The 13,762-nt window shown below is 46.6% G+C and overlaps 1 protein-coding gene across 2 annotated transcripts in view; it reads right to left on the bottom strand.

Annotated features, from left to right (window-relative positions):
• SYNPR (synaptoporin) overlaps nt 1-13,762 on the bottom strand; it is a 247,253-nt gene that overhangs the window by 71,468 nt on the left and 162,023 nt on the right. The window lies entirely within an intron of this gene.

Below are 13,762 nucleotides of genomic sequence, written 5' to 3'. Positions count from 1 at the left end.
TTTCATTAATGCGAATGTGAAATGCTCCTCTATACATTGGAATTTTCTGGTCAATCGAGTCCCTGAACATCTTCCATTGCTTTCTTTTTCTGATACTAGTCTTTGATGGATAGAAGGATATTTTGGGGCATATTTGGGGTGCTGGTGGTCAGAAAGGGGCTTGTCTGTGTAGATAATTTTTGGACATGCTTCTTGTGATGCAGATTCCCCTGCCCTTTTCAGCTATTTGGAAAAGTTAATGGATCCAGTAACAAGATATTTGTTTGATGCGTTCAATAGGAGATATTACTTTTGATTTCCACTTATTTGCAAGACATGGGGTTAAATGGTGGAGATTAGCAATTTCCCTACAATCCGTCATTAGCACAGGGATCCAGCTGTGTGTTACAGCCATAATCCCACTCCTGATCCCATGCGCAGGCTCAATGGCAGTGTCCAGGCAATCGGAATGTTTCGTTATAACAGGACATAACTGTCCCAGTGTGTGGGGAGAAAGCTGAGGATAGGGGCTCCTAGGCGGGCCCTCAGACTAGGGAACCCTAGCTAGCCCTGATCTCAGAGATACCCCCAATGGTGAAGATGTCTGAGACACCTTTTTGACCCTGCTCCTCACCAGCCCTGATCCTATAAACCCCTTCTCCTAAACCCTGGGGAGGGCTGGGACAGGAGTGATAAAGCCAACAGAGATAGACAAACAGGGGAAACTAAATTCTATCTCACGGCACGCTCACAGACAAGTATAAGACCATAGTAAGGAAGAAAAAAAGAGCAGGAAGGAAACAAGACAATGGGAGAACTGTACTACAACTCCAAGCACCACACAATATAATCACCAGCAGGACTGGGACACAATAGCATACAGACCAACACAGCAGTAAACTATAGTCAGCATGGGAAGACAGATTCTACCCTCTTAAATAGGAATGGAACCAATGTGATAGGCTTCCAACAAAAAACTATAGTCGGCATGGGAAGTCAGATTCCACCATCTTAAACAGGAATGGAGCCAATGTGATAGGCTTCCAACAACAAACTATAGTCGGTGTGGGAAGACAGATTCTACCATCTTAAATGGGAAGTCAGATAATGTGATAGGCTTCCGACAACAAACTATAGTTGGTGTGGGAAGACAGATTCTACCATCTTAAATAGGAAGTGAGCCAATGTAATAGGCTTCCAACAACAAACTATAGTTGGCATGGGAAGACAAATTCTACCATCTTAAATACGATGGGAGCCAATGTGATAGGCTTCCAACTACAAACTATAGTTGGCATGGGAAGACAAATTCTACCATCTTAAATAGGATGGGAGCCAATGTATTAGGCTTCCAATAACAAACTATAGTTGGTATGGGAAGACAGATTCTACCATCTTAAATAGGATGGGAGCCAATGTGATGGGCTTCAAACAACATTTGATCCCAGAAGTAACTAGCAGGCTAGCAGTGGTTAACTCTTGCTAGCCTGATCATAAATGCGCTCCCAGCTGGTCGATGCCCAAACCTGCCTGTCTAGCTCAGAAACACTAGAGAAGCCATAGTGAAGAGTGTCAGGATCTATAATGTGAACAGTGTCTGATGCCGCCATGACAATAGGTGAGTTTTGTGCAAAAACTAGTGACAATAACCTTTGTGAATAATATTCAGTCTACAGTGAGCTCTCATACTGTCTAAGTTGGGGCTGCAGGCAATCTGTTATTTAAAGGGAACCTGTCAGCACATTTTATTTTATAGGAATAGTGGTATGGAAAGATAGGCACCTTTCCCCCGAAAAAAATAATACCTTTTTTGTTGAGATCCAATGTGCCAGTGCTGAGAAATCTAGAAAAGAAAAATGTATGCAAATCAGGCTTGAAGTGCTCTTGGAAGAAGTGCAGTGACACGCCCCCTGTGCACTTGCAGTCTGATTTGCATAAAACTTCTACGCTAAATTTCTCATGATTAGCACATCGGATCTTTACAAAAAAGGTATCATTTTTATCGGGGGACAAGTGCCTATCTAGTCATACTGCTATATTAAAACAATCAGACAAGTTATCTTGGAGTTTAAACTTATTATTAAAAGGTGGACCTGGGGATCAGGAAAAATGCAGAATAGGAACACAGGAGAGTAAATGGGATATGTGATAGAGCACACGCAACGTTCACACTTCTCCATAAACACTGCAACATCAGCTCTGGGGATGGAGGAGGGAAAGCGAGCACGGTTTGTGCTCTTTGAATCCTCTCAAACTGCAGAATCCATTTAATCGGAAAAATACTTTGCCACGTTTGACATCGTGAACAGCCGCTCCGAAGAAGCAGCCACTTCAGAGACATTTAAATGTCACCTCACATTCTGCCTCCGGTAAAATGTAGTCAGTGACACGAAGGAAGCGACCAGTGAGAAAAATGCGAGCGCCAAACTGGTTACATAGTATCTAATGAGAGCGCGTGTCCCAGTGGTCTCCATCATACGATGTGTCCTCAACTAATCGATAATTAGATTCTGCAAATCAGTTTATATAAAAATTGTGCCGCCATACCCTTAAAAATGTACTGCAAAGTGCTGGTGTCTCCCTTCGCTCCACATTACTGTCCACTGCCTGTTGTCAAGTGTAATCCATCTACATCAGCAGAGATGCCGAGACAGATTACAGAAAAGGAGGGCAGGGATTTGTCTCTCGAGGCCAGGGATTTGCGCTCTTGCTCTCCTGTTTGCCAAATTAGACACAGAGGCAGGCTTTTGGATAAGGACAGGGTAGCCATTGGGGCAAGGCATTGTGGGAAGTAAAGGAAAGAAAGTTCCAGCTCCTATAGTGCTGGCAGATTGCTGTCACAAAGTTTTTTGCAAACATGTCATGGCAGCACATGATCTATGGAAACTAAACATTCTTGAACTCTCACTGCTAACTTCTCTGATATACAAATATCACAGGATCAGTGCAGGCAGACTCGGGCATCAACCCACAGACTTGTAGTTCATAGGCAGGCTACCAAGAGTTAATCTCTCCTTTAACCACGTGCTGTGGGGGAGCCATTCACATTCACGCCCCTCCTATATATGCTGGCTGGACACTTCCATTAGTGCCAGCTATAGCTTACCTATACTGGTCTGTTGTGATGCTAGTCACTACTAATGGGTAGAGTAGTCAGGAAAGCCGGGGTCTGGTAACAGGAGGACATGTGTGGATGGACACAGGGAGTACACAGAGGAGTAGTCAGATCACAATCTGAGGGTCAGCATTCCGGGAAGGCACGTAATGGATTCAGGGAGAAAACTGAGACGTGGTCAGGTAACAGTCCAAGGTCAAAAGCCAGGAGGTCACAACATGAACAGGGAGCAGGCAGAGAGGAGTCAAACAACAGTCAGGTGTCAGGAAACAAAGGTCAGAGCACAGGCAGGCACACAGGCCAACAGCACAATAACAGAACCAGAATGTACGACTGGCAAGGTTCTGGGAAAGCATGCTCACTAAAGAAGCAGAGCAATTAAACAGAAGATGGGACACCTGAGCAATCAGCACCTCCCTGAACCAGCATGGAAGCCTGCACTGTCAATCAACCTGGCAGCCAGTAGCCCAGGAAAACACTGCAGAGCATCTCCTAGTGTGCAAGCTCTGCACAGAGGAATCGTGACATCTGGAAGGTGTTGTGATCTAGACTTACTGGTGGTTGTAGTACTTCATTACATAGTTACATAGTTACTTAGGTTGAAAAAAAGACCTACATCCATCTAGTTCAACCTTCCTCCACCAGTTCTCATTGTTGTGAGCTGTTGTGGAGTTATCCCTTGCTATCCTTTTGTTGCTGCCTTCCTTCTCTTGCTTTCCTCCTTAGTTTCTTACTGTCTGCTCCTGTGAGTTTGTAGTGAGACTGAGCTTCTGTTTTTCCTTGTTTGTCTACATCTGTGTTTCCATCACACTCCTGCCCTTTCCGTAACCTGGGGAGGGTAACAGATTAGCTCTGGTCTGTAGACTAACCATTCACTCCAGCATCTCCACCATCAGGGGTAATCCGGAGGTTAGCAATAGCCTAGGGTCTCCTAACATGAGAGACAGTATAGGACCCCTGTCCCCCGTTATACTACAGTCACATCCTGACAATTGCTGGATAAAAAGAATCAATAGTGGCTGGAAAATAACAGAGCATGAGAATTGAGACAGTTCCTACATATATTAGACTGGTATGTGCACCAAAAACAGTTTTTACTTGTCCTGGGGGATGAGGGCAGCATGGCTGTGATTTTCTATCAGTTTTGTGTGAAATGACAGGTTGACTTTAAAGTAAATCAGTATACTAGTATTGACCATCTATAGTGATGCCGGTGCAAGGATAGTACAAGATTCCTTAAGTTTAATAGAGGAAATGGTACGGAAGGTCCAACTAGAGTCAAGCAAGATAAATGAGAATTTAGTGGCGAGAGGTTGGTTCGAAAGTCATCTCCAAAGACTCACATAGTGATGGCTATTGTCACACGGAGATTTTTACAAACTTCACCGACTGTCCTGGTGGCATCGGCATCTGTTCAGACTACAGATTCTGACACTCTGGCCGATATCTTCTCTGGTGTCTGCGATCAATGCAGACGCGAGCATTGACCTGCAGAGTTGGAGTTCATAGGCAGGCTAGTAAGAATTAATTTCTGCTTGTCTGCTTGTTGGTTTCCTTTGATCACATGTTGTGGAGAGACCAATTACATCTGCTCCCTTCCTAAATATGCTGGCTAGATCCTTCCTTGTATGCCAGCTATACTTTATCTTAGCTGGTCTGGTGAGGTGTTGTTATCCAGACTATCTGGTGATTGTAGTACTTGTTGCTGTGTGCGATTGTGAGATTAACTCTTGTTGCCTTTTAATGCTACCTTCTTGCTCTTGCTTTTCTCCTGAGTCTGTCATTGTCTATTTCAGTGTGTTTGCAATGTGTCAGAGTTTTGGTTTTCCTTTGTCTGTCTTTATCGTTGTTTCCAGCTAACTTCTGTCCTTTCTTTCCTTGGTGGGAGAGGGAAATTAGATTAGATCTGGTCAGGAGCATAGCTAGGCACGGGACTCAGGCATCTCTACCATCAAGAGTAACCCTAAGGTTAGGGATAGCCTGAGGTCCCCTAGCAATGATGTCACATCTAAAGCACTGCTGCCAATCACTGAGTTTGTCGGTTCTGCTTGACTTGAGAGCACAAGCCACTTAGTGCCACTGAGCTCACTGAATGCCTGTATCGATGTCGATGTGACGTCAGCAAAACAGACAATAATGACGGAGACTCACTGCTGGGCCAGGGAAGGTGAGTAAAGAACATGTTTTTTCACAGTGGAGCAGCAGCTTTTCAAAACCAGAAAATCCTTTTAATAATGGTCATGATAAGAAGGAAGATCTTAATTTGGGGCAACAGCAGCAGCGGTGTAACAATCAAGGTTGCAGAAGTCGCAATTGGGCCCAGGATTTGAAGGGGCCCACCGGACCCAGCATCTACTTCAGCTGTATATGTGTCCAAGGAAATGCATTGGCTCAGAGACCCATCATTTCTTGCACTTCAATACACTGCTGCCAGCCAGCCAGAGGCCAGCAGCTGACGTCGGTATGCCAGACATTGGCAACGCATGGCAGTGACATGATGCATCGCCATAGCAGGCACGCTGATGTCAGCTACCGACCACTGCGCCAGCTACAGAGGAGGACGCATCCCAATGTGGTAAGACGGGAAGTTATGTAGAATGTTTGTCTTTTATGCTTTAGAGGCAGAAGAAGGAACATATATAACAGAAAGGGGCCCAGGATGATGGATATGTATACCAGGATGGGGGACATATATGAAAGGATGGGGGAGATATATACCAGGATGGGGTCATACATACTAGGATGGGGCTATATATACCATGATGGGGAACATATTTATCAAGAAGAGACCCAGGATGGGAGACTTATATACCAGGATGGGAGACATTTATACCAGAATGAGGGACATATTTATCATGATGGGGACATATATACCAGGATGGGAGCTATATATACCAGGATAGGTGACATATATACCAAGATGGGGCAATATATAAAGAGATGGGGGACATATTTATCAGGATGGGGAAATATATACCAGCAGGACGTTTAGGATGGGGGACATGGATTCCAGGATGAGGAACATACATACAAGGATATTTAACAATATGGGGCCTAGGATGAGAGCCATTTATACCAGGTTGGGGGACATATATACCAGGATCTGGGACATATATACCAGGAAGGTTCTCAGGATGGGGACATATATACCAGGGTGGGGGACATATATACCAGGAAGGTTCTCAGGATGGGGACATATATACCAGGGTGGGGGACATATATTCCGAGAAGGGGCCCAGGATGGGCAACATTAGTACAGGATGGGGGACATTACTGTATAATGAAGTGTTAGGGGCGTAGTACTTATGTCTTTATATGATTTTGAATGCTACAAGGGCCCATACATCTGATCAACATGTGGGAAGGGGGAGGGCAGGTCCAAATTTTGCAACGGGGCCCATTAGTCTGTAGTGATGCCATTGAATGGCAGAATACTATAAATGTCTCCCAGTCCACAATTATCAAGTACTAGAAGGTGGCCCGATTCTACGCATCGGATATTCTAGAATTTACGTATTGTGTAGTTAATGTATGATTTTTGTTATATATATATATAGATGTTGTTGTGTGTAGTTACCAAGTGTTTGTGTAGGGGCTGTACATGTTCTGGGTGTTGTCTGGGTGTGACGGGGGGTGAGAGCGGTGTTGTTTGTGTGTTGCGTGTGTTGCGTTGTTTGTGGAGCGCTGTGTGTCTGTAGCGTTGTGTGTGTGTGTGTTGCGCGGTTTGTGTGGGTGTGGTGTGTTTTTGGGGGAGGTATGTTTTGTGCAATGTGTGTGTGTTGCGTGGTATGTGCGTATATTTATGTATGCCTCGGTGTTTGTGTGTTGGGTGTTGTGTGTGTGCAGCGTTGTCTGTGTGTGTGGGTGTCTGTGTAGGGCGGTGTTTGTGGTTCCCAGTGTGTGTGTGGTGTGGTGTGTTGTGTGTGTGTGTTGGGGGGAGGTGTGCACCTCCCATCGTGCTCCATCCCCCATGCTGCGCACCCCCCATCATGCTCCATCCGCCATGCTGCGCACTCCCAAACGTGGTCCATCCCCCATGCTGCGCACTCCCCATCGTGCTCCATCCCCCATGCTGCGCACTCCCCATCGTGCTCCATCCCCCATGCTGCACCAGCATCAGCCTCTGTGCCCCCAGCATCAGCCTCTGTGCCCCCAGCATCAGCCTCTCTGCCCCCAGCATCAGCCTCTCTCCTCCCAGCATCAGCCTCTCTCCTCCCAGCATCAGCCTCTCTCCTCCCAGCATCAGCCTCTCTCCTCCCAGCATCAGCCTCTCCTCTCTGTCCCCAGCATCAGCCTCTCTCCTCCCAGCCTTCCCCAGCATCAGCCTCTCTCCTCCCAGCCTCCCTCCTCCCACCCTCCCCCAGCATCAGCCTCCCCCTCGCAGCCTCCCCCAGCATCAGCCTCCCCCAGCATCAGCCTCTCTCCTTCCAGCCTCCCCCAGCATCAGCCTCCCCCAGCATCAGCCTCTCTCCTCCCAGCCTCCCCCAGCATCAGCCTCTCTCCTCCCAGCCTCCCTCCTCCCAGCCTCCCCCAGCATCAGCCTCTCTCCTTCCAGCCTCCCCCAGCATCAGCCTCCCCCAGCATCAGCCTCTCTCCTCCCAGCCTCCCCCAGCATCAGCCTCTCTCCTCCCAGCCTCCCTCCTCCCAGCCTCCCACAGCATCAGCCTCCCCCAGCATCAGCCTCTCTCCTTCCAGCCTCCCCCAGCATCAGCCTCCCCCAGCATCAGCCTCTCTCCTCCCAGCCTCCCCCAGCATCAGCCTCCCCCTCCCAGCCTCCCCCAGCATCAGCCTCCCCCAGCAGCAGCCTCTCTCCTCCCAGCCTCCCCCAGCATCAGCCTCTCTCCTTCCAGCCTCCCCCAGCATCAGCCTCCCCCTCCCAGCCTTCCCCAGGATCAGCCTCTCTCCTCCCAGCCTCTCTCCTCCCAGCCTCCCTCCTCCCAGCCTCCCCCTCCCAGCCTCCCTCAGCATCAGCCTTCCCCTCCCAGCCTCCCTCAGCATCAGCCTTCCCCAGCATCAGCCTCTCTCCTCTCAGCCTCCCCCAGCATCAGCATCTCTCCTTCCAGCCTCCCCCAGCATCAGCCTCCCCCTCCCAGCCTTCCCCAGGATCAGCCTCTCTCCTCCCAGCCTCCCTCCTCCCAGCCTCCCCCTCCCAGCCTCCCTCAGCATCAGCCTTCCCCTCCCAGTCTCCCCCAGCATCAGCCTCCCCCTCCCAGCCTTCCCCAAGATCAGCCTCTCTCCTCCCAGCCTCCTCCAGCACGCCGTGCTCCTCTGCCGACACTCACAGATCCGATCGCATACACTCACACACACCCGATCGCATACACTCACACACACCCAATCGCATACACTCACACACACCCGATCGCATACACTCACACACTCACACACTGACGATATCGCACATCCACGCTCACACTCACAACATCCGGAGATACCACATGCTTCTGGCCATGTGATCCTCCGGCAGGTCCTGGAAGGTCACAACAGCACAGTATCGAGGCCGAGAAGCAAGCGATATCGCCGGATGCTGTGAGTGTGTGGATGCGATGTGATGTGTGTGTGAGGTGTGTGTGAGAGTGAGTGTGAGCCGGTGTACACTGGTAACTATGATACACATCGGGTAACCAAGGGACCTTAGTTACCCGATGTGTATAATGGTTACCAGCGTTCACGGGCTCCGTCAAGATTCCAGCATCGCAAGGTTATGTCTGGCGCTGCTGGGATCGTGACGGAGCCGGTGTAGAAGCAAGCGATATCCCAGGATGTTGTGAGTGTGTGGATGTGATGTGTGAGGTGTGTGTGAGAGTGAGTGTGATCTGATGTGTGTGTGTGTACTCACCTGGGAGTCGGAGCTCCGTGTCAGTTGGGCCAGAGCGAGCGTGCATTGCGTGAGGGGGGGCGGGGCCTGCAGAGAGCCGGGGCGAGAGGCCAATCCGTGTGGGGGCGGGGCCATGGCGAGCCCAGCGGCCAATCAGCTTTGTGTCACCGTAAGGACACAATTTTGGAGCATGACAGACAGACAGACAGACAGAATAAGGCAATTATATATATAGATGATGAAATAAGAAGAAATTCAGGATAGACTGTAACCCTTGAATGTCTTTGATTGTGATTCCTTCAGCTTCTCTGCGGGAAATGTCAATATAAATATAAATCCAAATCCTTTCTCATCTATTGGTATGGTGTCACTTTATGAACTCAATTACGAAACATCGATACAAAAATATCACTGAGGACTCTCTGTTCTTTTAAACAATTTTTTTTACAAAAATATCAAAATTCTGAACTGTTGAAATTAAGACTGATGTCACACGGATGTCACTTGTCATGCAATGACAGCAATTGTTACATTGTATGAGACAGGAGAAGTAATCTTTTCTCATTAACTGCAATGTGAACCTATAAGTCAGGCTTATTACGAGGCAAGTTCATGTTTTGAGCTTTATAATGGGCTTAAATTATACATTTAGGTACTACAATAATTGACTCATGATAAATTTTGCCACTGGCTATATAGAGAAGTTAATAACATGTCAACCAGAGACATCATTTACAGGTCGTTAGGGCTTATATTTAAGGAAGACCTGTCACTTGCTCAAAAAATTGAGACGAGACTAAATTCAATGTAAACTAAAGTGCCATCTACTCTACCATGGCATCCTTGATTAATAGATCACTGGCTCCTTTATACTGTATATATGAAAATAAGGCATTATGTAAAGAGAAAAGTCACTTGCTACATAAATTGAAATGCAGACATTGTAAAATTCCCTGAGCTCCCCTGATTCTGACACTTTTTTCCGTTTTTTGATACGTCTCTCCATTGCAGAGATATTCACATTTATTGATTTTGGAATGCACTATGTGAAATCTCCGCCTGCAGAACAACAGGATGTTTCTTCAGAGTGTTCTCTCGGGGCGTGAGCTTTCAACCCTTCCTCCCAGACACTGTTAATCACAGGTCAGCAGCTGATCTAGCACCTGTGAGGGGTGAAAACAAACACCCCTAGAGAAGACTCTGAAGAAACACCCAAATGAACTGCAAACAGAGATTTCACATGCCGCACTCCAAAAGCAAGAAATGTGAATATCTCTGCAATGGAGCGACACAGCGCAAAATGGAAAAAAAGCATCAGAATCGGGGAAGAACAGGGATTTTTACAAATAGTTTCATTTAATTTTTTTGAGCAAGTGACCCTTACGTATTTAAAGGAACCATTGTTCAATTGATGAAAGATGCCAAATGGAACTGTGAACATTCCTTGATCTGCCATGGACATACAGTGCCTTGCGAAAGTATTCGGCCCCCTTAAATTTTTCAACCCTTTCCCACATTTCAGGCTTCAAACATAAATATATAAATGTTAATGTTCTGGAGAAGAATCAACAACAAGTGGACACAATTGTGAAGTTGAACAAAATATATTGCTTATTTTAAAATTGTATAAAAAATAATAAACTGAAAATTGGGGCGTGCAATATTATTCATCCCCTGTAAGGTAATACCTTGTAGCGCCCCCTTTTGCTGCGATTACAGCTGCAGTCTCTTGGGGTATGTGTATCAGTTTTGCACATGGAGAGGCTGAAATTCTCATCCATTCTTCCTTTGTAAACAGCTGGAGCTGAGTGAGGTTGGATGGAGACGTTTGTGAACAGCAGTTTTCAGCTCTTTCCACAGATTCTCAATTGGGTTCAGGTCTGGACTGTGACTCGGCCATTCTAACACCTGGATGCGTTTATTTGTGAACCATTCCATTGTAGATTTTGCTTTATGTTTGGGATCATTGTCTTGTTGAAAGACAAATCTCCGTCCCAGTCTCAGGCCTTATGCAGACTCCAACAGGTTTTCTTCAAGAATGGTCCTGTATTTGGCTCCATCCATCTTCCCATCAATATTAACCATCTTCCCTGTCCCTGCTGAAGAAAAGCAGGCCCAAACCATGATGCTGCCACCACCATGTTTGACAGTGGGGATGGTGTGTTCAGGGTGATGAGCTGTGTTGCTGTTACATATCGTTTGTCATTGTGCCCATATAGTTTGATTTTGGTTTCATCTGAGCAGAGCACCTTCTTTCACATATTTGGTGTCTCTCAGGTGGCCTGTGGCAAACTTTAAATTACACTTTTTATAGATATCTTTAAGAAATGGCTTTCTTCTTGCCACTCTTCCATAAAGGCCAGATTTGTGCAGCGTACGACTGATTGTTGTTCTATGGACAGACTCTCCCACCGCAGCTGTAGATCTCTGCAGTTCATCCAGAGTGATCATGGGCCTCTTGGCTGCATCTCTGATCAGTCTTCTCCTTGTGTGAGATGATAGTTTGGATGGACGGCCGGGTCTTGGTAGATTTGCAGTGGTATGATACTCCTTCCATTTCAATATGATCGCTTGCACAGGGCTCCTTGGGATGTTTAAAGTTGTGGAAATCTTTTTGTAACCAAATCCGGCTTTAAACTTCTCCACAACAGTATCACGGACCTGCCTGTTGTGTTCCTTGGTCTTCATGATTCTCTCTGTGCTTTACACAGAACCCTGAGACTATCACAGAGCAGGGGCATTTATACGGAGACTTGATTACACACAGGGGCTTATATTATCATCATCAGTCATTTAGGACAACATTGGATCATTCAAAGATCCTCAATGAACTTCTGGAGCGAGTTTGCTGCACTGAAAGTAAAGGGGATGAATAATATTGCACCCCCCAATTTTCAGTTTATTATTTTTTACAAAAGTTTAAAATAAGCAATAAATTTCATTCAACTTCACAATTGTGTCACTTGTTGTTGATTCTTCTCCAGAACATTAACATTTTTATCTTTATGTTTGAAGCCTGAAATGTGGGAAAAGGTTGAAAACTTCAAGGGGGCCAAATACTTTCGCAAGGCACTGTACCTCAAAGTTAGGAGCCATTGGAAGAATTGTTGGTTGGCTATAAAGATAATTCAGTCACTCAATATATGTTTCCACAAGACACCAGGAAAAAATATCCAACCAAATACTTTACTTTTGATCAAATATATTTTTTGCATTGGGATTTTTGTTTTTAATTGTTGGTAAGTTTAGCTTCTACAGCCTCTATGTATCATAGTATGTAGCAGACTGCTACATTAGTTACTTCTCAAATCTTCCGAAAGATCTTTGGCTTAAGTTGATTTACGACCAGTTTCCAGATGAATCTTGAAGTGGTAACCGATGATAATTAGCTTAGAAGAAGAGAGATAAGGGTTTCACTGATGTGTAAAGGTCGCTAACGAGATCGCTAATGTGATCCTTGCTGTGTCACCAGCAACCAGCAGCGATCTCGTTATGTGTGACACCTACCAGCGATCAGGCCCCTGCTGTGAGATCTCTAGTTGTTAGTGAATGGTTGGGACCATTTTCTTCAAAGGCGATGTCCTGCTGGGCAGGACACATCACTGTGTTTGACACTGTGTGACAGGGTCACAGTGACTGTCGAGATCGTTATACAGGTGGCTACTGCGACCTGCATCGTTACCCGCGTCGTTGGTAAGATCTGACTGTGTGACATCTCACCTGCGACCTCCCAGCGACTTACCAGCGATCCTTATCAGATCGCATCGTTTTCGGGATCGCTGGTAAGTCGCTAAATGTGACAGGGGGGGCTATGTGGGCATGCTGAGTACTTGGTGCAGAAATATTTGGCATCAAATCTTCTTTGGCATCAAATCTTCACCCTCTGGCAGGAAAATGCACCAAAAAGCGCATGCCTTTTTGGTGCATTTTTTGTCCCATGTGTTTTGATTAATGAAGTCAATGGGAGGAAGGGCTAAAAAACGCAGGAAAAAATGCACCAACAATCGACATCTTGCAGTTTATTTTCTGCCCCAAATCTGCAAGGAAAAAATAAGCGATGTGTGCACTGCACTTTAGAGTTCTCATTGACTTTGCTGTGACAAATCTGCATCAAAAAACACATCAAAAAGGCATTGTGCGCACACAGCCTAAGGGGCACTTTGCACGTTGCGACATCGCTACTGCGATGTCGTCGGGGTCAAATCGAAAGTGACGCACATCCGGCGCCGGTAACGACTTCGCAACGTGTAAAGCCTAGAAGCACCGATAAACGATCACAAAAGCGTCGAAAATCGGTGATCTGTGTAGTGTCGGTCATTTCCATAATTTCGCTGCAGCGACAGGTACGATGTTGTTCTTCGTTCCTGCGGCAGCACACATCGCTGTGTATGAAGCCGCAGGAGCGAGGAACATCTCCTTACCTGCGTCCCGCCTGCAATGAGGAAGGAAGGAGGTGGGCGGGATGTTTACGTCCCGCTCATCTCCGCCCCTCCGCTTCTATTGGCCGCCTGCCGTGTGACGTCGCTGTGACGCCGCACGACACGCCCCCTTAGGAAGGAGGCGGGTCGCCGGCCAAAGCAACGTCGCAGGGCAGGTAAGTGCATGTGAAGCTGCCGTAGCTATCACAAGAGATCGCATCTGCGATGGGGTGGGGACTATCGCGCTCGGCATCGCTATAAATGGCTTGCAATATCGTAGTGTGCAAAGTACCCCTAAGTCTGCCATGTATTCTGATACACACAGTGGGTACGGAAAGTATTCAGACCCCTTTAAAGTTTTCACTCTTTGTTTCATTGCAGCCGTTTGGGAAATTCAAAAAAGTTCTTTTTTTTTCTTATTAATATACACTC

The sequence above is a fragment of the Anomaloglossus baeobatrachus genome, chromosome 8, assembly GCF_048569485.1.
Source record: "Anomaloglossus baeobatrachus isolate aAnoBae1 chromosome 8, aAnoBae1.hap1, whole genome shotgun sequence".
In the NCBI taxonomy this organism is placed as follows: Eukaryota; Metazoa; Chordata; class Amphibia; order Anura; family Aromobatidae; genus Anomaloglossus; species Anomaloglossus baeobatrachus.
This window is presented reverse-complemented; position numbering and strand designations above follow the sequence as displayed.